The sequence below is a fragment of the Cibotium barometz genome, chromosome 61 (assembly GCF_041138505.1).
Source record: "Cibotium barometz isolate CiBa-2024 chromosome 61, ASM4113850v1, whole genome shotgun sequence".
NCBI lineage: Eukaryota > Viridiplantae > Streptophyta > Polypodiopsida > Cyatheales > Cibotiaceae > Cibotium > Cibotium barometz.
The window spans coordinates 10321401-10347289 of record NC_141106.1 but is presented as its reverse complement, the minus strand read 5'-3'; positions in this window follow the sequence as shown (position 1 = coordinate 10347289).

Sequence of the window (25889 nt, the reverse complement as noted above, 5' to 3'; positions counted from 1 at the left end):
TAGAAAAATGAGAGTTTATATAGAAACTGTATTTGTAAACTGTTTGTAAATACTGTTTGTAAATGGCTGTTTTATGTCAAGAATGCTGGGAAAGCATTTTGACCGTCTTGTGATTAAGGTCGTGGAGACCTAACTGATAAAGTTACAATTGCTGACGGAGAGTCAATGGAGGACGTCTCGCGTAGCAAGGTCGGCCCTTGACCAGCCTCGGTGCAATTAAAATGGTGAGCTTCCGGTACGGTGGATGAGGGGCCAAGGAAGCGGCCTATGAGTGAAGCGCTAGGTCGCCTGCGAAGGATCCTAGAGGGTGCTAACCATACGGTGCTCGGGCTCTGGGTCGCCCAGGATACCCACGCGTGCGTCGAGGAAGATATTGGAACAAGGAGTAAGAGTTGTTTTCTGAAACCGGGCATGGATCTGGTTGACTGACCTTGCTGGTCCTCAAACGGATGAGTCCATGGCTCTTTATATGGATCTGTTGGTTGATCTTGCTGATCTTCAACGAGAGTCCATCTTGATAAGTAATTATATTGCCGAGTATTATGGGCTAGGAACTATTGAAACGGCCCCTGAGTGGACAGGTGGTGAGCGTTCTAGTTTCCAATGATGCCATAGATACTCTGATGAAGGAATGATGGGAAATTGAATCAACCGGAAAATTTGGAAGATGGTGATCAGTGATACTATGGTTTTATTAAAGGATTGTTTTAAAACTAGTTGAATCTGTGAAAAGGCAATTTCATATTGGGTGTGTAAATGGTGTGACAAGTTTTATTTTGCATGAACTTCCGGCTAGGGGGCCTTGGAACTCTTTTCCTTGGTACCCGGGACAAAACCTAACCAAATTCTTAATTGGATCCCATCACTACAGTGGTTGGGCGGTTGGCTAACCCATGGGACTGGCTGGACTGATGGATCCGTAAATCGAGACTCAATTTCTGTTATTACGATAGATAAAGTAAATCTCGGATAGTAATTGTTCTATGGATAAGAATCAACGGCTGTGCCTCTTTGATGGGGAAAAAAGCGTTGATCCCAATGATCCAAGTGCAAGTTTCTTCCTTGATCTGACCGAGTATCTTTATAGGTACTATCGGATTAACTTGATCAGTAATGGTCTTGACTACGTTAGAGTAAAGAGTTATCGTGGTGGAATCGCCTGTGCTTTCCGGATAAGGGAAGTTTTTCCGGGTTCGGTTTTGGAAAAATCGGCGGATTACTCTTTTGTCCGGATATTCGTGGGCGAGGCCCCGAATGTGGGACCCCTCTCCCACGCGAGAAGTGCTACTTCTGCTGCCAGTATCCTGAATCCGTTGCTCGGTGGGAACAGGGATCTCACAGTTGGTATCAGAGCATTTGGCTAATAAAGATCAACTGAGAAACCAAATATGTCAAAACTTTATCAAGAAGCACAAAAAAAGGTTGTAATTGTGTGATATAATTCATACAATTTGATATTCAAACTGAAATTCGTAATTCGGTAATTGGGTCTTCAGATGGAAATACCGTAATTATATAGAATCCCTCACTTGCTTGAGGCCTAGACATGATGGTATTTACCTTATAATTCCAAGGGCCGTGACTACCGTATATACCGAGAGTATAACTGCAGCTCTTTACTGACAGTATATACGAGTAAATCTAAGACTTGAAATTATAAGCGTTAATGCTATCCAGATGATGATTTCGAATGTGGTTGATATGATTTTTAATTCTGTTTGAGAATTGATGAATTGATTTGGATTCTGATTGAAAATTCTGATTGAAAAATGATGAATTCTGAAATTTAGTTGAAATATAATGAAACCACAATGAGGAGGAATGGGACGAGTCCCTGTGATGATATTCATAACTAGAATGATGATAATGAATTCAGCAAATCACTATGAGATTAGTGGGTTGTGCTGTCAAATTGTTACTATTAACACTTGATCCGTAGATCAAGTTAAGGGATGACAAATTGAGAACTTGCTTGACTTAAATTCCCGTGGAGGAATGTTCAGAAGGAAATTTTTCGGTCTAATGGACCATTATCATGTTAAAGATATGAATGATAAGATCTGAATGAATTGTTATTTAATTATGAGTTCTATATAAGGGATATGTATCCCAGTATTCTGTTGGGTTGATCAGAATAAAATTATGAGTTCTATATAAGGGATATTTATCCCAGTATTCTGTTGGGTTGACCAGAATATAAGGAACCCGAGAATAAAATTGGATCTTAAGAAAAAGAGTTGTCCTCTACCTTGCGAGATGAGGACATCTCGCACTTTTTTTAAGTGGGGTAGAATGTAAGATTCCTCCCCAGCCTTCGAGGTATACATGAGTAAGAATCTCCCTTTTTGATCTTATAATTATTCTCTCTCTAAAATAAAAGAAAGATTCTGTTTAAAAAAGAAAGAACCTTTCCCAGAATACTTCTCAAGAGTCCCACCTCTTTTAAGGATTCAGAACAATGAGTTCAGAAGTGAGAATCGATGTTTTGGATATCAAGGTTTTGGTCTTCATTCGAGTACGACCCAAAAGAAGTTCTTTATCTCTTGGGAAGTATAAGAAGTTATCTCCCAGATATTGTGGACCAAAGAAAGTAGGTGATTTAGCTTACGAACTTCTTTTATCTCCTCATCTTAAAATTCTTAATGCCTTCTATAGAAAAATGTGCCAAACCCAAATCTTGGAAAGACGGTAAAACTTCAGTGGCAAGATACCGTTGGCTTCTAGGTTACGCTAGCTCCTTCCTTTATATAAGTCGTAACTTTTACTTGTCGCTCACAGTAATCTTACTCCCATCTCCTTTCTTCTTAATCTCCTTCATGGCTTGGCAATAGGAATTAGTTTTATCCATGATGATTTCTCACCTTCAAGACGCAAGAGAGTCTGTGAAGAAAGATTTTATAGAACAGTATGAGCGCTCACTTTTCCCTCACTTGGGAACTTCTGTAGCGCAGACCAAATGGCGGACCTATCAAGACATAACTAGGGTAACACCCTGGGGTCAGCAACATTTTCGTAATAATGTCCGCTTGGCCATGGTTATTGAAGCTTTGGGTTTGGGTCCCCGATACTACTGCATCATGAGATCAAGGCATTTGGGTTTTTTAAGCGGGTCTTCTTACTGGCGTGTTTTCTTCCTCATCAGAAGATATGTCTTTATCCCGTTTTTGGCTTACCTCTCAGAGATCCTTTTGTTAGATCACCTCATACCACTGAGATAGGTGCGGCAATAACCAACAGAATTATTCCCATAGATGAGTTACCTTATGCGTGCGCAGCTTGTGAGTGCTGCTTTTGTGATCATATGATGGACGGGCTTATGGAAGTGTAAAGAGTTCTTCTATCTTTACTGTATATGTTCCAAGAATGAATAAAGTTTAAATCTTGTTCTTGTCTTGAATCTTACTCTCTTGAGAATTTTCTTGGTGGTTAATCTTTATTCGTGCATCTTGCGAAATTATCCCAAGTTGCGAGACGCGGACATCTCGCGTTTTTTAAGTGGGGTAGAATGTAAGATTTCTCCCCCAACCCCTTTTTGATGTCCAGCATATTCCCCTGTAATCAATCCCCTTTTCTGAAATATAAGAGATCTTGTCTCTGCCTGTTTTGGCATAGAGAGAGAAAATATTCTAGGGAGAGAATATTCAAATTTTGAATATTTTTGGATAGAAAAATATCTCATCTTGTTAAAATAAATTCCCCTGAAACAGAAATTCAGAAAGAATTTTCCAATGTGCAATTTGAATTAATTGAAAATAGGTATAAAGAACCTTAGTCTAAGGGTTTAGATTTTCAGAAATTGTTGGATTATGGTCCAATTAAGGTTCCTATGGGCCAATAGCATCAATCCATGTGTAGGGAGGAGATAAATTCAATTTGTAAAAGAAGATACCCAAAAATGAGTAAATGCTCACATAAGATGAAGAGTTGAAAATGTACAAGGTTTATTAGTAAAAAACTATGAGCAATATTAAAAATATGAGATATTTTGGGTATCCAAAAATGAGTAAATGCTCACATAAGATGAATAGTTGAAAATGTACAAGGTTTATTAGTAAAAAACTATGACCAATATTAAAAATATGAAATATTTTGGGTATCCAAAAAGGAGTAAATGCTCACATAAGATGAAGAGTTGAAAATGTACAAGGTTTATTAGTAAAAAACTATGAGCAATATTAAAAATATGAGATATTTTGGGTATCCAAAAATGAGTAAATGCTCACACAAGATGAAGAGTTGAAAATGTACAAGGTTTATTAGTAAAAAACTATGAACAATATTAAAAATATGAGATATTTTGGGTATAATGATTCCATTTTGACACATATGTAAGAAAGGGGAATTCTTTAAAGGAGGTGCATATTTCACATGCTTGAATGAGTTTTAAACTCATAAAAATTGAGATATTTCATCTCTCATCTCTCCTCATTCAAGTCTAGTTCCAAAAAGTTAGCTTAACTGACCTAAAAAAATGGACAAAAAGTGACCAAACTGACTTGGAAAATTCTAGAATCAGTTTGTTTGGTTAGGAGCTCAATTTCTCCTATAAATAGAAGCCTCCCCTTGTGGAAAAAAATATAGTGTCTTATGCATTGTTACTCTACTCCACCTAAGCCAAGAACTGTGAATTCTTTAATAATTCACTAGTTTTTGACACTTCTCTCTTTCTTCAATCCCCATTGGTGGCTCCATCAACATACTAAACCAATTGATTGGTTGGGGGCCTCTACCGTGAATAAATAATCAAGCAATTTGTAAGGTAAGTATGGTGAATTTTGATCTTTTCTATAATTTCTCAACGTTTCTCTCTTCTCAACCCCTCTCAAGATTGAGAAGCTTAATTGGTATGATTTTTGAATGCTATTGAAGTTAATTGATTAATGATAGTAAAGAATTACATAAATTTTCATTTATGTTTAATTCTAATAGTTTTTTCTCTCTCTCACTTAAGAAATAGTCATACTCATGGCCCATTCTCAATCCAAATGAAGCTTTTCATAAAGCTTTTTCTTAATCCAAGATTAATCTATGCTTAAGAATAAATTAATGGTTTTTTTATCTGTACTTTTAGTTTATGTATTCCATGATTATTTTTGATTCAATCTATTAAGGGTTGATGATCCAATTAGGGATCATTCTAATCATTCCCTTAAAGATAAGCCTTATCTTTTAAAATAATTGAGATTTATTAGTTATAGTAGCGAAGCTATGGCAAAATTTTATAAAAATTTACACAAAATAATTTCATTCAAAGCATGAAAAGAGGATTTTCTACCATATTCTAGGAATTATCATCCTAGATTAATTGAAAGATATTCATTGTAAGCCTAGAGAAATTGATTTTTATATTATGCATAATTGATTTTCATGCATAGAGGTATGCATAAAAGATTATTACTTTAACATAAAAGTGTTACTTTTATCATATTTGAAATTCATGCATAGAGGTATGCATAAAAGATGATTATTTTATTATAAAAGAGTTACTTTTAGCATAATTGAATTTCATGTATAGAGGTATGCATAAGAGATGAATATTTTATTATAAAAGAGTTACTTTTAGCATATTTGAATTTCATGCATAGAGGTATGCATAAGAGATGAATATTTTATTATAAAAGTGTTACTTTTAGCATATTTGAATTTCATGCATAGAGGTATACATAAGAGATGAATATTTTATTATAAAAGTGTTACTTTTAGCATAATTGAATTTCATGCATAGAGGTATGCATAAAAGATATGGGAAGTGATAAGATGTGATAAGATAAGATGCATATGAGATGAGTTAGAATGTGATAAGATGAGTTAAGAAGTGATAGCATGTGTATGGGATGAGGTAAGAAATGTATGTGATGGGATAAGATGTAAATGGGTTGTGATAGGGTGAGATTATGGATGCGAATGTGGAGGTGGATGTATGCATGTAGATGTGAATGTGAATGTGGATGTATGGATGTGAATGAGGATGTGGATGTATGGATGTGAATGAGGATGTGGATGTAGATGCATGGATGTAGATGTGGATGTATGCATGTAGATATAGATGTAGATGTATGAATGTGAATGTGGATGTATGCATGGAGATGTGGATGTATGCATGTAGATGTAGATGTATAGATGTGGATGTGAATGTGGAGGTGGATGTATGCATGTAGATGTAGATGTATGGATATGAATGTGAATGTGGATGTGGATGTATACATGGAGATGTGGATGTATGCATGTAGATGTAGATGTATGAATGTGGATGTGGATGTATGCTTGTAGATGTGAATGTACACATATAGATGTGGATGTATGGATGTGAATGTGCATGTAGATGTGGATGTGAAAATAGATGCATGGATGTAGATGTGGATGTATGGATGTGAATGTGGATGTGGATGTGGATATATGTATGGATGTGAATATATGATATGTGATGTGAAGGAATCTGAAGTGATGAGATGGAAAATGATGTGATGGGATGAGTACACATAAATGGAATGTGGAATAAGTAATGCGGATTGATGAGGGATAATGTGGAAAAATGAGAGTTTATATAGAAACTGTATTTGTAAACTGTTTGTAAATACTATTTGTAAATGGCTGTTTTATGTCAAGAATGCTGGGAAAGCATTTTGACCGTCTTGTGATTAAGGTCGTGGAGACCGAACTGATAAAGTTACAACTGCTGACGGAGAGTCAATGGAGGACGTCTCGCGTAGCAAGGTCGGCCCTTGACCAGCCTCGGTGCGATTAAAATGGTGAGCTTCCGGTACGGTGGATGAGGGGCCAAGGAAGTGGCCTATGAGTGAAGCGCTAGGTCACCTGCGAAGGATCCTAGAGGGTGCTGACCATACGGTGCTCGGGCTCTGGGTCGCCCAGGATACCCACGCGTGCGTCGAGGAAGATATTGGAACAAGGAGTAAGAGTTGTTTTCTGAAACCGGGCATGGATCTGGTTGACTGACCTTGCTGGTCCTCCAACGGATGAGTCCATGGCTCTTTATATGGATCTGTTGGTTGATCTTGCTGATCTTCAAGGAGAGTCCATCTTGATAAGTGATTATATTGCCGAGTATTATGGGCTAGGAACTATTGAAACGGCCCCTGAGTGGACAGGTGGTGAGCGTTCTAGTTGCCAATGATGCCATAGATACTCTGATGAAGGAATGATGGAAAATTGAATCAACCGGATAATTTGGAAGATGGTGATCAGTGATACTATGGTTTTATTAAAGGATTGTTTTAAAACTAGTTGAATCTGTGAAAAGGCAATTTCATATTGGGTGTGTAAGTGGTGTGACTAGTTTTATTTTGCATGAACTTCCGGCTAGGGGGCCTTGGAACTCTTTTCCTTGGTACCCGGGACAAAACCTAACCAAATTCTTAATTGGATCCCATCACTACAGTGGTTGGGCGGTTGGCTAACCCATGGGACTGGATGGGGTTAGGCTGGACTGATGGATCCGTAAATCAAGACTCAATTTCTGTTATTACGATAGATAAAGTAAATCTCAGATAGTAATTGTTCTATGGATAAGAATCAACAGCTGTGCCTCTTTGATGGGGAAAAAAGCGTTGATCCCAATGATCCAAGTGCAAGTTTTTTCCTTGATCTGACCGAGTATCTTTATAGGTACTATCGGATTAACTTGATCAGTAATGGTCTTGACTACGTTAGAGTAAAGAGTTATCCTGGTGGAATCGCCCGTGCTTTCCGGATAAGGGAAGTTTTTCCAGGTTTGGTTTTGGAAAAACCGACGGATTAGTCTTTTGTCCGGATATCCGTGGGCGAGGCCCCGAGTGTGGGACCCCTGTCCCACGCGAGAAGTGCTACTTCCGCTGCCAGTATCCTGAATCCGTTGCTCGGTGGGAACAGGGATCTCACAGTTGGTATCAGAGCATTTGGCTAATAAAGATCAACTGAGAAACCAAATATGTCAAAAATTTATCAAGAAGCACAAAATAAGGTTGTAATTGTGTGATATAATTCATACAATTTGATATTCAAACTGAAATTCGTAATTTGGTAATTGGGTCTTCAGATGGAAATACCGCAATTATATAGAATCCCTCACTTGCTTGAGGCCTAGACATGATGGTATTTACCTTATAATTCCAAGGGCCGTGACTACCGTATATACCGAGAGTATAACTGCAGCTCTTTACTGACAGTATATACGAGTAAATCTAAGACTTGAAATTATAAGCGTTAATGCTATCCAGATGATGATTTCGAATGTGGTTGATATGATTTTTAATTCTGTTTGAGAATTGATGAATTGATTTGGATTCTGATTGAAAATTCTGATTAAAAAATGATGAATTCTGAAATTTAGTTGAAATATAATGAAACCACAATGAGGAGAAATGGGACGAGTCCCTGTGATGATATTCATAACTAGAATGATGATAATGAATTCAGCAAATCACTATGAGATTAGTGGGTTGTGCTGTCAAATTGTTACTATTAACACTTAATCGGTAGATCAAGTTAAGGGATGACAAATTGAGAACTTGCTTGACTGAAATTCCCGTGGAGGAATGTTCAGAAGGAAATTTTTCGGTCTAATGGACCATTATCATGTTAAAGATATGAATGATAAGATCTGAATGAATTGTTATTTAATTATGAGTTCTATATAAGGGATATTTATCCCAGTATTCTGTTGGGTTGACCAGAATATAAGGAACCCGAGAATAAAATTGGATCTTAAGAAAAAGAGTTGTCCTCTACCTTGCGAGATGAGGACATCTCGCACTTTTTTAAGTGGGGTAGAATGTAAGATTCCTCCCTAGCCTTCGAGGTATACAGGAGTAAGAATCTCCCTTTTTGATCTTATAATTATTCTCTCTCTAAAATAAAAGAAAGATTCTGTTTAAAAAAGAAAGAACCTTTTCCCAGCATACTTCTCAAGAGTCCCACCTGTTTTAAGGATTCAGAACAATGAGTTCAGAAGTGAGAATCGATGTTTTGGATATCAAGGTTTTGGTCTTCATTCGAGTACGGCCCAAAAGAAGTTCTTTATCTCTTGGGAAGTATAAGAAGTTATCTCCCAGATATTGTGGACCAAAGAAAGTAGGTGATTTAGCTTACGAACTTCTTTTATCTCCTCATCTTAAAATTCTTAATGCCTTCTATAGAAAAATGTGCCAAACCCAAATCTTAGAAAGACGGTAAAACTTCAGTGGCAAGATACCGTTGGCTTCTAGGTTACGCTAGCTCCTTCCTTTATATAAGTCGTAACTTTTACTTGTCGCTCACAGTAATCTTACTCCCATCTCCTTTCTTCTTAATCTCCTTCATGGCTTGGCAACAGGAATTAGTTTTATCCATGATGATTTCTCACCTTCAAGACGCAAGAGAGTCTGTGAAGAAAGATTTTATAGAACAGTATGAGCGCTCACTTTTCCCTCACTTGGGAACTTCTGTAGCGCATACCAAATGGCGGACCTATCAAGACATAACTAGGGTAACACCCTGGGGTCAGCAACATTTTCGTAATAATGTCCGCTTGGCCATGGTTATTGAAGCTTTGGGTTTGGGTCCCCGATACTACTGCATCATGAGATCAAGGCATCTTGGGTTTTCTGAGCGGGTCTTCTTACTGGCGTGTTTTCTTCCTCATCAGAAGATATGTCTTTATCCCGTTTTTGGCTTACCTCTCAGAGATCCTTTTGTTAGATCACCTCATACCACTGAGATAGGTGCGGCAATAACCAACAGAATTATTCCCATAGATGAGTTACCTTATGCGTGCGCAGCTTGTGAGTGCTGCTTTTGTGATCATATGATGGACGGGCTTATGGAAGTGTAAAGAGTTCTTCTATCTTTACTGTATATGTTCCAAGAATGAATAAAGTTTAAATCTTGTTCTTGTCTTGAATCTTACTCTCTTGAGACTTTTCTTGGTGGTTAATCTTTATTCGTGCATCTTGCGAAATTATCCCAAGTTGCGAGATGAGGACATCTCGCGTTTTTTAAGTGGGGTAGAATGTAAGATTCCTCCCCCAACCCCTTTTTGATGTCCAGCATATTCCCCTGTAATCAATCCCCTTTTCTGAAATATAAGAGATCTTGTGTCTGCCTGTTTTGGCATAGAGAGAGAAAATATTCTAGAGAGAGAATATTCAGATTTTGAATATTTTTGGATAGAAAAATATCTCATCTTATTAAAATGAATTCCCCTGAAACAAAAATTCAGAAAGAATTTTCCAATGTGCAATTGGAATTAATTGAAAATAGGTATAAAGAATCTTAGTCTAAGGGTTTAGATTTTCAGAAATTGTTGGATTATGGTCCAATTAAGGTTCCTATGGGCCAATAGCATCAATCCATGTGTAGGGAGGAGATAAATTCAATTTGTAAAAGAAGATACCCAAAAATGAGTAAATGCTCACATAAGATGAAGAGTTGAAAATATACAAGGTTTATTAGTAAAAAACTATGAGCAATATTAAAAATATGAGATATTTTGGGTATCCAAAAATGAGTAAATGCTCACATAAGATGAAGAGTTGAAAATGTACAAGGTTTATTAGTAAAAAACTATGACCAATATTAAAAATATGAGATATTTTGGGTATCCAAAAAGGAGTAAATGCTCACATAAGATGAAGAGTTGAAAATGTACAAGGTTTATTAGTAAAAAACTATGAGCAATATTAAAAATATGAGATATTTTGGGTATCCAAAAATGAGTAAATGCTCACACAAGATGAAGAGTTGAAAATGTACAAGGTTTATTAGTAAAAAACTATGAACAATATTAAAAATATGAGATATTTTGGGTATAATGATTCCATTTTGACACATATGTAAGGAAGGGGAATTCTTTAAAGGAGGTGCATATTTCACATGCTTGAATGAGTCTTAAACTCATAAAAATTGAGATATTTCATCTCTCCTCTCTCCTCATTCAAGTCTAGTTCCAAAAAGTTAGCTTAACTGACCTAAAAATTAACAAAAAGTGACCAAACTGACTTGGAAAAGTCTAGAATCAGTTTGTTTGGTTAGGAGCTCAATTTTTCCTATAAATATAAGCCTCCCCTTGTGGAAAAAAATATAGTGTCTGATGCATTGTTACTCTACTCCACCTAAGCCAAGAACTGTGAATTCTTTAATAATTCACTAGTTTTTGACACTTCTCTCTTTCTTCAATCCCCATTGGTGGCTCCATCAACATACTAAACCAATTGATTGGTTGGGGGCCTCTACCGTGAATAAAGAATCAAGCAATTTGTAAGGTAAGTATGGTGAATTTTGATCTTTTCTATAATTTCTCAATGTTTCTGTCTTCTCAACCCCTCTCAAGCTTGAGAAGCTTAATTGGTATGATTTTTGAATGCTATTGACGTTAATTGATTAATGATAGTAAAGAATTACATAAATTTTCATTTATGTTTAATTCTAATAGTTTTTTCTCTCTCTCACTTAAGAAATAGTCATACTCATGGCCCATTCTCAATCCAAATGAAGCTTTTCATAAAGCTTTTCCTTAATCCAAGATTAATCTATACTTAAGAACAAATTAATGGTTTTTTTATCTATACTTTTAGTTTATGTATTCCATGATTATTTTTGATTCAATCCATTAAGGGTTGATGATCCAATTAGGGATCATTCTAATCATTCCCTTAAAGATAAGCCTTATCTTTAAAAATAATTGAGATTTATTAGTTATAGTAGCGAAGCTATGGCAAAACTTTATAAAAGTTTACACATAAAATAATTTCATTCAAAGCATGAAAAGAGGATTTCCTACCATATTCTAGGAATTATCATCCTAGATTAATTGAAAGATATTCATTGTAAGCCTAGAGAAATTGATTTTTATATTATGCATAATTGATTTTCATGCATAGAGGTATGCATAAAAGATTATTATTTTAACATAAAAGTGTTACTTTTATCATATTTGAAATTCATGCATAGAGGTATGCATAAAAGATGAATATTTTATTATAAAAGAGTTACTTTTAGCATAATTGAATTTCATGTATAGAGGTATGCATAAGAGATGAATATTCTATTATAAAAGAGTTACTTTTAGCATATTTGAATTTCATGCATAGAGGTATGCATAAGAGATGAATATTTTATTATAAAAGTGTTACTTTTAGCATATTTGAATTTCATGCATAGAGGTATGCATAAGAGATGAATATTTTATTATAAAAGTGTTACTTTTAGCATAATTGAATTTCATGCATAGAGGTATGCATAAAAGATATGGGAAGTGATAAGATGTGATCAGATGCATATGAGATGAGTTAGAATGTGATAAGATGAGTTAAGAAGTGATAGCATGTGTATGGGATGAGGTAAGAAATGTATGTGATGGGATAAGATGTAAATGGGTTGTGATAGGGTGAGATTATGGATGCGAATGTGGAGGTGGATGTATGCATGTAGATGTGAATGTGAATGTGGATGTATGGATGTGAATGAGGATGTGGATGTATGGATGTGAATGAGGATGTGGATGTAGATGCATGGATGTAGATGTGGATGTGGATGTATGCATGTAGATGTGAATGTGAATGTGGATGTATGGATGTGATAGGGTGAGATTATGGATGCGAATGTGGAGGTGGATGTATGCATGTAGATGTGAATGTGAATGTGGATGTATGGATGTGAATGAGGATGTGGATGTATGGATGTGAATGAGGATGTGGATGTAGATGCATGGATGTAGATGTGGATGTATGCATGTAGATGTAGATGTAGATGTATGAATGTGAATGTGAATGTGGATGTGGATGTATGCATGGAGATGTGGATGTATGCATGTAGATGTAGATGTATAGATGTGGATGTGAATGTGGAGGTGGATGTATGCATGTAGATGTAGATGTATGGATGTGAATGTGAATGTGGATGTGGATGTATACATGGAGATGTGGATGTATGCATGTAGATGTAGATGTATGCATGTGGATGTGGATGTATGCTTGTAGATGTGAATGTACACATATAGATGTGGATGTATGGATGTGAATGTGCATGTAGATGTGGATGTGAAAATAGATGCATGGATGTAGATGTGGATGTATGGATGTGAATGTGGATGTGGATGTGGATATATGTATGGATGTGAATATATGATATGTGATGTGAAGGAATCTGAAGTGATGAGATGGAAAATGATGTGATGGGATGAGTACACATAAATGGAATGTGGAATAAGTAATGTGGATTGATGAGGGATAATGTGGAAAAATGAGAGTTTATATAGAAACTGTATTTGTAAACTGTTTGTAAATGGCTGTTTTATGTCAAGAATGCTGGGAAAGCATTTTGACCGTCTTGTGATTAAGGTCGTGGAGACCTAACTGATAAAGTTGCAACTGCTGACGGAGAGTCAATGGAGGATGTCTCGCGTAGCAAGGTCGGCCGAGGTCTTGACCAGCCTCGGTGCGATTAAAATGGTGAGCTTCCGGTACGGTGGATGAGGGGCCAAGGACGCGGCCTATGAGTGAAGCGCTAGGTTGCCTGCGAAGGATCCTAGAGGGTGCTGACCATACGGTGCTCGGGCTCTGGGTCGCCCAGGATACCCACGCGTGCGTCGAGGAAGATATTGGAATAAGGAGTAAGAGTTGTTTTCTGAAACCGGGCATGGATTTGGTTGACTGACCTTGCTGGTCCTCAACGGATGAGTCCATGGCTCTTTATATGGATCTGTTGGTTGATCTTGCTGATCTTCAACGAGAGTCCATCTTAATAAGTGATTATATTGCCGAGTATTATGGGCTAGGAACTATTGAAACGGCCCCTGAGTGGATAGGTGGTGAGCGTTCTAGTTGCCAATGATGCCTTAGATACTCTGATGAAGGAATGATGGGAAATTGAATCAACCGGATAATTTGGAAGATGGTCATCAGTGATACTATGGTTTTATTACAGGATTGTTTTAAAACTAGTTGAATCTGTGAAAAGGCAATTTCATATTGGGTGTGTAAGTGGTGTGACTAGTTTTATTTTGCATGAACTTTCGGCTAGGGGGCCTTGGAACTCTTTTCCTTGTACCCGGGACAAAACCTAACCAAATTCTTAATTGGATCCCATCACTACAGTGGTTGGGCGGTTGGCTAACCCATGGGACTGGATGGGGTTAGGCTGGACTGATGGATCCGTAAATCGAGACTCAATTTCTGTTATTACGATAGATAAAGTAAATCTCGGATAGTAATTGTTCTATGGATAAGAATCAACGGCTGTGCCTCTTTGATGGGGAAAAAAGCGTTGATCCCAATGATCCAAGTGCAAGTTTCTTCCTTGATCTGACCGAGTATCTTTATAGGTACTATCGGATTAACTTGATCAGTAATGGTCTTGACTACGTTAGAGTAAAGAGTTATCCTGGTGGAATCGCACGTGCTTTCCGGATAAGGGAAGTTTTTTCGGGTTCGATTTTGGAAAAACCGGCGGATTAGTCTTTTGTCCGGATATCCGTGGGCGAGGCCCCGAATGTGGGACCCCTGTCCCACGCGAGAAGTGCTACTTCCGCTGCCAGTATCCTGAATCCGTTGCTCGGTGGGAACAGGGATCTCACAAAAGTACTCAAACTTCTCCCTGCTAAGTGGCTTTGTAAAGATATCAGCCACCCGCTCTTCAATCATCACATACTGTAGATCCACTGTACCATCCAGCATTTCTCTCTGACAAAGTGATAATGGACCTCTATGTGTTTGGTCCGCGCATGAAACACTGGATTCTTGGCCAACTGTATGCTGCTCATGTTGTCACAATGGAGGACAACTGACAACCTTGCCCATCGATCTCCTTTCTTCTTAATCTCCTCATGGCTTGGAAATAGGAATTAGTTTTATCCATGATGATTTCTCACCTTCAAGACGCAAGAGAGTCTGTGAAGAAAGATTTTATAGAACAGTATGAGCGCTCACTTTTCCCTCACTTGGGAACTTCTGTAGCGCAGACCAAATGGTGGACCTATCAAGACATAACTAGGGTAACACCCTGGGGTCAGCAACATTTTCGTAATAATGTCCGCTTGGCCATGGTTATTGAAGCTTTGGGTTTGGGTCCCCGATACTACTGCATCATGAGATCAAGGCATCTTGGGTTTTCTGAGCGTTGTTAGGTTTTTTTTGGTAATATTTTCTTGGCATATGTACACACTCGTGCATGGCATTTACAAATAAAGGATGTCCATCTCCAAGGGCCAAAAGGGGTATAAGGCCACATGTGAACGGATCTAACAAAATATGCAATGTGTACAGTTAGTTATTGGTTTACCTGCATAAGGAATAAATGGAAGAAGTGAGAGATGAGAATCAGTTTCACAAGACAGTTTTTAGCACTATCATGTATGGACAAGGTTGTTGACAAATAATGTGAGCATGCAAAGCATTATTTTTAAAAAAGCTGGATAGGGACCCGTTAGAGGAGGTCAGCTACAGTACCGGTTCTTGGCATTTCATGGGAAACAAAGGTGTGTGTGGTGCAAAGTCTTCCTTGAATGAAAGGGTCACCTTGGGATTTAATGCAAGGCTTGCTAAAAGTAGAAGGTGGCCTTGGATTACCTTAAAATACTCTTCAATTTGCCTCATTTTCAAAAAGGCGCCGTGTGGAGGTGGGGGAGCTCTCTGACAGGCCTTGGAGTATTGTGAATACTAAAATAATCTTTGGTTGAACGGGCAGCGCCCGCTGGTGTATAAGAGGTAGAGGGGAGCAGCCCATGGATTGCAGAGAGGGGTAGTACTTGCAGCTCTAATGCAAAAGAGCGCAGCCATGAGCGGGGAAGTATAGTTGTAGCGCTTGTGTTTGTAGAGTAAGGGAGAGCTCAGCTGTAATGCTCTCAAGGAGCTGCGCTGCTCTCTTATAGGTGTGTAAGAGGGCGCTCAGAGTTTCCAGTGGAGGGGAGTATCCCATGTGCGGGAGAATAGTGTGTTCAGTATCTCTCAGAGAAAGGAGTTGCTGAGATGCGTAGAAGGTTCTCAGAGTCTTCAAGAGGGAAAGGGCCGGCCTAGCTCTGAGATTTTCAGAGAGCTGCGCAGTACATATGCGCAGCTATTTGTGTAGAAAAGGGGAAGAAGTATGGCTGCTGCCCCGCTTCTAAGAGAGCAAGTCCCTAGGCTTCATCGGCGCAGGGCAGATGGCGGAGGCCATCGCTCGCGGCCTCGACGGTATGGGCATTTTGCCAGTTAGCCGCATGTTCGCTGCCGACGTGAATGCCCACCGATGCCAAGTGTTCCGGTCCTTGGGCGCCTCCGTGTGTGATTCCAATGCCCAGCCCATTTGAGTAAGGGGAGAAGACGTAGCCTTGTGTGAGAAGGCACCGTCTTCAAGGTGTGAAAGCCCGGGTGTTTTTTTCCTTGTATGTGAGAAGCTGCTCTCTTTGTGTTTAAGAGAGAAAGGAGATAAGCTCGTTTCCTTTGAAGAGAAGTACCCTCAGAACAGCTTACGGCACTTCAGTTTGGGAGGGGAGGAGAAGCTGCAACGCTACTTGTATGAATGAAGAGAAGGTGCCACGCCTTGAGAGTGCGGCTCTCGGTCATGATGACAGCCCATGCAATCTTATGTGTATGAGGAAAACAGCCCTCTGGTTTTGCTTGAGAGAATATGTATGCATGGTGGTATGCTTCTTCAACAGACAGACTGAAGACCATAAAGTGATTGTGCCTCCTAGTCACACACTGTTTGCCAGGTTGGGAGAATTGAAGTTCCTTACTGATGTTGTCTTTTCTTGGGAAACTGAAGTATTGCAGAAAGCTCATACTTGATGGAATGTAACCTTGTTATGTCAAGTGGTTCTCTCATCATTTCTCTGTGGTGATCATTTTGTTTATGGCTGTGAGCCTATTTCATAATAAGGGTACACCCCTATATGCATATGTATCAATTGAGTAAAGGGTGGCAGATGTTGATGTGCCCATCTCCCCTTGCATGTCTTGATCAAATGTATGTAGGCTTCCCCCAGTTGCTTGAAAAATTGAATGAGGGTAGAGACAAAGTCTCCTGCTTGAGATGTTAAATGTTGTGTCAGCTCATTGAGAAGTTGACTGGTGCCCCTTTTTCTTGATGTTGGTGTGTACTCCGAACTGTGGAAAGGCATTGCTATAGAGGTGTTCCGTGTTTCTCCGCCTCCCTTCACAGTTTTTGGTGCCCCCACTGAGGAGCATTCCAAGAACCTTCAGTTTACAAGACTGACAACATGTGCATGTGATTAATCTCAGTGAATGACTGCTATGCCAGGACAGTTGTGTGACAGATGCCTTCTAAAATTGTGCTATATTACCTTGATTTGACAGTCAACTGAAGTATGGTTTGCAGGCTGAAATTCTTGGTATTGGTTCCGTTTCACAGTTGATTTGTTGCCTAAAAGTTCTGGTAGAATTGGGTAATTAGCCAGTCGTGCCTCTTGGGAGTTGGATGGCCACTCTTAATGGATAATCACAATGGACCTCAATTTACTCCCTTCCATTTTACCCAAAGAATTCAGATAAATGTTCATGTGGACAGAAAAATTTTCTTTCAACAGCGTATGGCATATATGTTTGGGCCAGAAAGACTGAGGGAAATATTGGAGTCTCCTTTGCCGGTGGTAATTCCAATGATTAACTATGCAAATTCGTTTGATGTGCATGTGTTCATCCTCTTCTAAACCTGAAATGTTTTGAAGTTTTCTTCTGAGGATTGAGTTAGTAGAAGGTTTTGCTTTCGCATCTGTGTCAAAAGGGTTTTTTTTGGGTAACAATGGCTTTCCCTTATCCAGAGTTTCATGGAAAAAATGATGAGAGTGTGGAAGAATTCTTAGAAAACATGGAAGTTGCGTGCATAAGCAACCATATCCAGATACCCGCTCAAATGTTACGCCTTTTGCAAATCTGTTTGAAGGGTGATGCACGGAGCTGGTGTAAGGGTTATGAGGAGGAGTTGCAGAGGGCTGATCCACCTATGCCATTGACTTGGGATAATGTCCGACAAGCTTTAATAGCACAGTTTGTGAAGGTGAAAGATCCAGACAAAGTTTGGCATGAAATACAGGAATTGAGACAAAGAAAAGCGGAGCCCATTGAGGATTACATCAAGAAGTTTTCCATATTATGGGAGAGCTTGTGTCAAGCCTTGCAGCCACAAGTGCCCCCACCAGATATGATGAAAAAGGATCGGTTCTTGGTTGGCCTCAAGGAAAACCTGCGTTGGAGGGTAGAATTGAAGAAGCCAAGAACATACGAGGATGCATTGGAGGTGGCAAGGAACAAAGAGTGGAAGTTGAATAGACTAACCCAATTGGGAGTGAGCTCACTACCTATGGTGTCAGAGATGAAGCAAATGGATTCCATGCAAAGTCGGGTTCCAGAGGAGGTGCATCCGGCAGATGCGGTTTCAGTAACTACTCAAGTTGTGCCAGCAATGGTCACTACTGCAGCACAAGATGATGAGCTGAGGCAGGACTTGAGGCAAGTGGTTGATTTGATGAAGAATCTTAGCCTAAATATGTTAAGCAATGTGGGAAATAATCGAGGTCGTATGAGGCTTGCAAATCAGCCAGGAGGTGAAGGACAACCAAAGAATGGTTTGGGTGGACAGAATAACGGCAGGGGTTGGAGGCAGTTGCCCACATGCTATAACTGTGGAGAGCTTGGCCACATCAGCCCACAATGTGATAAACCACCAAGAATGGGTGGAGATATGTATCCATTGCCTGCACAGTTGCCAAACCGGTCAAATGATTATGGCATAGAGATTAAGGGTGAGGCAGGACCTAGTGGACTGACCAAGGAGGACAAGGGAAAGACAAAAGTGTTAAGTGTGGTCACCTTGGAGAAGGCAGCAATGTTGGAAGATACATTAGTAATGCCTATTGGGAAGAGAACTACAGAGGATAAAGAAGGAAGAAATGAAGCAGGTCCCAGTAGAAAAAAAGGGAAGAGTCATGAGGGTGAAGATGTGAAAGCTAAAAGGAAAAAGAGAGCCCGCCGAAAATTTCACGTCTCAGATTTTCCACTAGGGGAAGGGCAGGATAGCTATGACTTGAAGTAGGAAGGCAGAAGTGACCTTTGGACAACTAGTGGAAATGATACCGAAGCTGAAGCGCCAATGGAAGAAACTAGTCAGCCCGCTGGGGAAGGAGCCCAACAGAGGGTCAGTAAGAGTGTTGGCCATTGATGAGTCTTCAGACATTTGTCCCATAGTAGATGTTTGGCATAAGAGGAAGAATCTTGGGCAGGGATACGTGGATGGTGGTGCACAAATTTGTGTAATCACTCAAACATGTGTAGAAAAGATGGGCCTGACAGTAGAAGGAGTCTCAGGATTCCGCATACGACTGGCAAACCATCAAAAGATCAAGTGTCTAGGGGTAGTGAAGAGTTTGGAAATCGAAGCCTATGCAGTCAAAACGGTAGTAGATTTTCATGTAATGCCAGCAGGATTAGGGGCTTATCCTATCATCCTTGGAAGACCATGGCTACGCGCAGTGCGGGCCGTTCAAGATTGGAGACACGGTACAATCAGCTTATATGGGGAGACAGGGGGCAAAAGATTATTTGACATGAGTAGCAGGAAACCACTAGATGAAGATTATGAAGAAGGGGAGAGTCCAAGTAGTGAGGAGTCTTCCACTGTGTCAGATGAAGACAATAGCACCACCACTAGTAGTGAGGGAGAAGTAAATGTGGCATTTCTGATGGTGGACAGGGTCTTTGAACAGACCAGCATAGTCGCATCCATGAAAGGGATTGAAGATGAGTCCAAGGGCCCATACGAGGTGATTGAAGAGCTAATGCAACCTCAGGTGAAGCCACACGAGAAGCACGAATTGATGGCCAGGATGATTAGCACAGATCTCTCAGTCACGGAGAAGGAGAAGTATTTAAAGATGTTGTCAACATATCCAGATTTATTCATCACATCGTATGAAGAAGTTCGGGGCTTCAAAGGGGAAGATTTGCACATAGAGCTAAAGGAAGGAGCCAAGCCAGTACGTCAAAGATTAAGGAGAATGGGTCCAGAACAGATGAAGGCTTTGCGAGAAGAGGTGGGCAAACTACTAAAGGGTGGTTTTATATGCCCTGTGGAGACAACAGAGTGGGTAAGCCCAGTCGTGGTCACTCCAAAAAAGGACGGAAAATGGAGGGTTTGTGTGGATTTCAAACCTTTGAATGCAGCTACAAAGAAGGATCCATACCCACTACCTTTCATTGATCAAATCCTGGATTCAGTGGCGGGTCATGAAAGATACAGTGTGTGTGATGGGTTTTCAGGCTATTTCCAGTTGAAGATTGCTCCAGAGGATCAGAAGAAAACTACTTTCATTACGCCATGGGGCTGCTTTTGCTATACAGTACTACCATTTGGGCTAACAAATGGTCCGGCTCACTATCAAAAGAGAGCAAATTGGGCGCTTCTGCCATTCATTGGAAAATGTGTACAGGATTTCATTGATGATTTTTGTGTCTACAGCACACGCATGGATCACTGTGAGAAGCTGGAGATGGTGTTGGAACGATATAATGATTGTGGTGGCCAACTCAATCCCAAGAAGTGTTTCTTTGCAAAACCAAGGGTAAAATTGTTGGGTCATATGGTGTCAGAAAATGGCATTGAGGCTGATCCAGACAAGGTCAAGGCAATCATGCTTCTTCCTTCTCCAGAGTCTACAAAACAGTTGGCAACATTCATTCAGAAGGTAAAGTACATGTCAAGATTCATTTCATTGTCCTCACAGCTTTTATATCCATTACAACAGGTGGCAAAGCACGATCCTTTGCAATGGGATGACAAGTGTGAAGAGGAGTTTCGGAGAGTCAAAGAAGTCTTAGGGGAAATGACAGTGGTACAGGCTCCAAATTGGGAACAGGTTTTTTATGTAAATCCTTCAGTAGGAGAGGATGCTATTGGTGCTATGTTGCTGCAAAAAGGGAAGGGGAGCCAATATATGCACCCTGTCTATTGTGCTAGTAGGGTAAAGTCAGTTGCAGAGAGGGGATTGTCAGAAATAGAGTTGGTAATGGTAAGTGTGGTGTTTGCTTGCCGACGGTTTCGCCAATATCTTTTGACAAAGCCATTTGTATTCCTAACTAGCTACACATTCTTGCCTCAGCTAATCAATGGTGTAAACATGTCCAAGGCAGTGAAAAAGTGGGTGATTGAATTGCAGGAGTTTGAGTTCTCTTTCTTGGTGGAAGAAAGTAACAGAGCTACTTTGGCAGACTTGTTAACTTATAAGGAAAACCCTCTACTTGTCAAAGAGGAAAGTGTTAGAAAGGTAGAAAGTGTGGCAGAAGTAAGCAATGCTCATGTTTTGTTCTTTGATGGTTCATACAGGAAGAGCCATGATGCAGCTTCGGGTGGTATAGCTCTTTATGACCAGCAAGGTAAGCTGGTTTGTAAAAAGGGATTCAAAGTTGATGCTCATACTAACAATGAAGCAGAGTATTCTACATTAGAAGCAGGGCTAAACATTTGCATTAAGCATGGTGTAAAGAGACTATGCATAAGAGGTGATTCTCTACTGGTGGTAAAGCAAATACTAGGAGTATGGAAGAGCAAAAACCCTGCATTAAGGAACAAATGCTTCAAGATCAAGAGCTTGTTGAAGGAGTTTGAAGCATGGAGCATTCGGCATGTGGAGCGTTCTCTTAATACAGAAGCACATGAAGCAGCACAGGGAATGATTGGTGAGCTATATGTGTTAAAAACAGATCTGCCACTTTATCGGGGTCGTGAAAGTCTGACACTGGAAGAAGAGTTTTTGTGGACAGGAGTCATTCCCAGGGACATTGAGAAGGCAAAGAAATATGGGTTTGTACGCAGAGCTTGCAAATACAAGCTCATTGGTGACACCTTATACATGCAAGGGGCTGACTTGGTGTTAAGGCGTGTACCATGGAAGGAAGAGCTGTATAGAGTGCTTGAGGAGAATCATGAAGGAGCATGCGGTGGCCACTTTGCATTTAAAATCACATTGCACAAAATCTTACAGGAAGGTTACATATGGCCAAGTATACAAAAAGATGTGCATCACTGGTGTAGCTCATGCAAAAGGTGCCAGGCATTTGGGAAACGAGTTTTAAAACCAGAGTTGCGCAAGACAATCTTGGCCTTTGACATTTTTGAGAAGTGGGGAATTGATGCAGTAGGACCCTTACCCATTACCAGCAGGGGGAAGAGCTATATTTTGATAGCTGTGGATTATCTTTCCAGGTGGGCAGAAGCTAGAGCAGTGAAGCAAATTACGGCAAGAGATGTTGCAAAGTTTGTTTATGAAGACATCTGCTGTAAATTTGGGGTACCCTTGGAGCTTCTTTCAGATCAAGGGCCTGGTTTTAGAGCTGACTTGCTTGAATACTTGTGTGCCAAAATGCGGATTAAGCATAATTTTACTACTCCTTATTACCCGCAGTGCAACGGTTTGAATGAAAGATTCAATGGTGAACTTATACACATTCTTGCAAAGGTGGCAGAACATCAGGGCAAGAATTGGGATCTGGAGCTGTTCAGTGCTTTATGGGCTTATCGTACATCGGTGAAGACAAGCACAGGTTTTACACCTTTTCACTTAGTGTATGGCAAAGAAGCTTTATTACCGGTGGAAATTGAGTTGCCTGCAGTTAAAATGTTAGAAAAGCTGCTAGGGCCATGTAGCAACACATTTAAAGAGAGACTCTTACAGTTACAAGAGGTTCAGCTGGACAGGATGAGTGCCTTGGAACATTATGAGAAGATGCAAAATAGGGCATTGACAAAGATAAATGAGAAGATTAAGAAGAAGGGTATTGAGGAAGGTGATTTGGTGCTACGCTATAACAGTAAGCTGGATAAAACCTTTCAAAAGAAGTTCCAAGTGAAATGGGAGGGGCCCTTCAGAGTAATGAATTGCTTTGCTAATGGCACATATCAATTGGCTGACCTCGATGGGACCCCACATGTATCAAGGGTGAATGGTTTGCGTCTCAAGTTATATCATGCACGACTGATGATGGTAGACAAGGATGAAAAAATTGAAGAAGTGAAAAACAGTGTCTTTGAGAACATGGCAATATCAGATACATTGAGTCTCACAACACTGTTTTCTGCTGACCATGAATGATCTAGCAGGCTAGGGGATGGGCAAACTATGTTAGGTTTTTTTTGGTAATATTTTCTTGGCATATGTACACACTCATGCATGGCATTTACAAATAAAGGATGTCCATCTCCAAGGGCCAAAAGGGGTATAAGGCCACATGTGAACGGATCTAACAAAATATGCAATGTGTACAGTTAGTTATTGGTTTACTTGCATAAGGAATAAATGGAAGAAGTGAGAGATGAGAATCAGTTTCACAAGACAGTTTTTAGCACTATCATGTATGGACAAGGTTGTTGACAAATAATGTGAGCATGCAAAGCATTATTTTTAAAAAAGCTGGATAGGGACCCGTTAGAGGAGGTCAGCTACAGTACCGGTTCTTGGCATTTCATGGGAAACAAAGGTGTGTGTGGTGCAAAGTCTTCCTTGAATGAAAGGGTCACCTTGGGATTTAATGCAAGGCTTGCTAAAAGTAGAAGGTGGCCTTGGATTACCTTAAAATACTCTTCAATTTGCCTCATTTTCAAAAAGGCGCCGTGTGGAGGTGGGGGAGCTCTCTGACAGGCCTTGGAGTATTGTGAATACTAAAATAATCTTTGGTTGAACGGGCAGCGCCCGCTGGTGTATAAGAGGTAGAGGGGAGCAGCCCATGGATTGCAGAGAGGGGTAGTACTTGCAGCTCTAATGCAAAAGAGCGCAGCCATGAGCGGGGAAGTATAGTTGTAGCGCTTGTGTTTGTAGAGTAAGGGAGAGCTCAGCTGTAATGCTCTCAAGGAGCTGCGCTGCTCTCTTATAGGTGTGTAGGAGGGCGCTCAGAGTTTCCAGTGGAGGGGAGTATCCCATGTGCGGGAGAATAGTGTGTTCAGTATCTCTCAGAGAAAGGAGTTGCTGAGATGCGTAGAAGGTTCTCAGAGTCTTCAAGAGGGAAAGGGCCGGCCTAGCTCTGAGATTTTCAGAGAGCTGCGCAGTACATATGCGCAGCTATTTGTGTAGAAAAGGGGAAGAAGTATGGCTGCTGCCCCGCTTCTAAGAGAGCAAGTCCCTAGGCTTCATCGGCGCAGGGCAGATGGCGGAGGCCATCGCTCGCGGCCTCGACGGTATGGGCGTTCTGCCAGTTAGCCGCATGTTCGCTGCCGACGTGAATGCCCACCGATGCCAAGTGTTCCGGTCCTTGGGCGCCTCCGTGTGTGATTCCAATGCCCAGCCCATTTGAGTAAGGGGAGAAGACGTAGCCTTGTGTGAGAAGGCACCGTCTTCAAGGTGTGAAAGCCCGGGTGTTTTTTTCCTTGTATGTGAGAAGCTGCTCTCTTTGTGTTTAAGAGAGAAAGGAGATAAGCTCGTTTCCTTTGAAGAGAAGTACCCTCAGAACAGCTTACGGCACTTCAGTTTGGGAGGGGAGGAGAAGCTGCAACGCTACTTGTATGAATGAAGAGAAGGTGCCACGCCTTGAGAGTGCGGCTCTCGGTCATGATGACAGCCCATGCAATCTTATGTGTATGAGGAAAACAGCCCTCTGGTTTTGCTTGAGAGAATATGTATGCATGGTGGTATGCTTCTTCAACAGACAGACTGAAGACCATAAAGTGATTGTGCCTCCTAGTCACACACTGTTTGCCAGGTTGGGAGAATTGAAGTTCCTTACTGATGTTGTCTTTTCTTGGGAAACTGAAGTATTGCAGAAAGCTCATACTTGATGGAATGTAACCTTGTTATGTCAAGTGGTTCTCTCATCATTTCTCTGTGGTGATCATTTTGTTTATGGCTGTGAGCCTATTTCATAATAAGGGTACACCCCTATATGCATATGTATCAATTGAGTAAAGGGTGGCAGATGTTGATGTGCCCATCTCCCCTTGCATGTCTTGATCAAATGTATGTAGGCTTCCCCCAGTTGCTTGAAAAATTGAATGAGGGTAGAGACAAAGTCTCCTGCTTGAGATGTTAAATGTTGTGTCAGCTCATTGAGAAGTTGACTGGTGCCCCTTTTTCTTGATGTTGGTGTGTACTCCGAACTGTGGAAAGGCATTGCTATAGAGGTGTTCCGTGTTTCTCCGCCTCCCTTCACAGCGTGTTTTCTTCCTCATCAGAAGATATGTCTTTATCCCGTTTTTGGCTTACCTCTCAGAGATCCTTTTGTTAGATCACCTCATACCACTGAGATAGGTGCGGCAATAACCAACAGAATTATTCCCATAGATGAGTTACCTTATGCGTGCGCAGCTTGTGAGTGCTGATTTTGTGATCATATGATGGACGGGCTTATGGAAGTGTAAAGAGTTCTTCTATCTTTACTGTATATGTTCCAAGAATGAATAAAGTTTAAATCTTGTTCTTGTCTTGAATCTTACTCTCTTGAGACTTTTCTTGGTGGTTAATCTTTATTCGTGCATCTTGCGAAATTATCCCAAGTTGCGAGATGAGGACATCTCGCGTTTTTTAAGTGGGGTAGAATGTAAGATTCCTCCCCCAACCCCTTTTTGATGTCCAGCATATTCCCCTGTAATCAATCCCCTTTTCTGAAATATAAGAGATCTTGTCTCTGCCTGTTTTGGCATAGAGAGAGAAAATATTCTAGAGAGAGAATATTCAAATTTTAAATATTTTTGGATAGAAAAATATCTCATCTTGTTAAAATAAATTCCCCTGAAACAGAAATTCAGAAAGAATTTTCCAATGTGCAATTTGAATTAATTGAAAATAGGTATAAAGAACCTTAGTCTAAGGGTTTAGATTTTCAGAAATTCTTGGATTATGGTCCAATTAAGGTTCCTATGGGCCAATAGCATCAATCCATGTGTAGGGAGGAGATAAATTCAATTTGTAAAAGAAGATACCCAAAAATGAGTAAATGCTCACA